This window comes from Frankliniella occidentalis, unplaced genomic scaffold (assembly GCF_000697945.3).
Source record: "Frankliniella occidentalis isolate FOCC.00 unplaced genomic scaffold, Focc_3.1 Scaffold100, whole genome shotgun sequence".
NCBI classification, from domain to species: Eukaryota; Metazoa; Arthropoda; class Insecta; order Thysanoptera; family Thripidae; genus Frankliniella; species Frankliniella occidentalis.
The window spans coordinates 304,797-305,485 of NW_026267229.1; the positions used below are offsets into that span (position 1 = coordinate 304,797).

At 55.3% G+C, this 689-nt stretch overlaps 1 protein-coding gene across 1 annotated transcript in view; it reads left to right on the forward strand.

Annotated features, from left to right (window-relative positions):
- The window catches only part of LOC113202748 (methyltransferase-like protein 22), a 16,023-nt gene that overhangs the window by 14,572 nt on the left and 762 nt on the right, over nt 1-689 (forward strand). The window lies entirely within an intron of this gene.

Sequence of the window (689 nt, forward strand, 5' to 3'; positions counted from 1 at the left end):
CAGTTAAATCCTCGACTTTCCAAAAAGACTGGGGGTTTCGGGAAAACCTCACTTTCTCCCTAATATTTCTTGGAATTCTGGGGGGGGGGGCGCCCCCCCTAGAATATTTTAGGGGGGGCGAGTTGCCCCCCCTGCACCCCACTTCCGACGGCCATGCCCTTACCCGCTCCGCACAGCGGTTCTGACTGTCCGCCGTGGTGGGTGGGTCCAGGTTAGCCGTCAGCCAATGGACCTTGGATACCCAGTTCAGCCTCAGCTAGCTCTCATATCGCCTGACAGGTAGGCAATATCTTGTCTGCAGTGCATGCGTGCACCGCGGGTTGGCCTACCCCGAGTCTCGCAGGCGCCAAGCTTCCGTAAGTCGCCGATTGAGTAAAAACGGACGTACTTTCTGGACGAACCCTAACTCAAGGCACACAGAGGCTTAGGTAAACGGCGATTTAGTTAGGACCAGTGAAATTAATTATGTGCAACACGTGATGAATTTATTTATTAACTAATGTTCTGGCCGAACACGGCCAGGGTCATGTCATGTGGTGTGTGTGTGGCGCCACACGCCACAGAAATCAGAGGAAGCCGTCTGCTGGACTCCCCGGTTCTGCTTCCCGTTTGCCGGTTTATCGTGTGGTTCCGAAAGTCAGATAGCTTCCCCTGAACCTGCGTAGCTGCGCGGAGGCACGGGTTGGGGG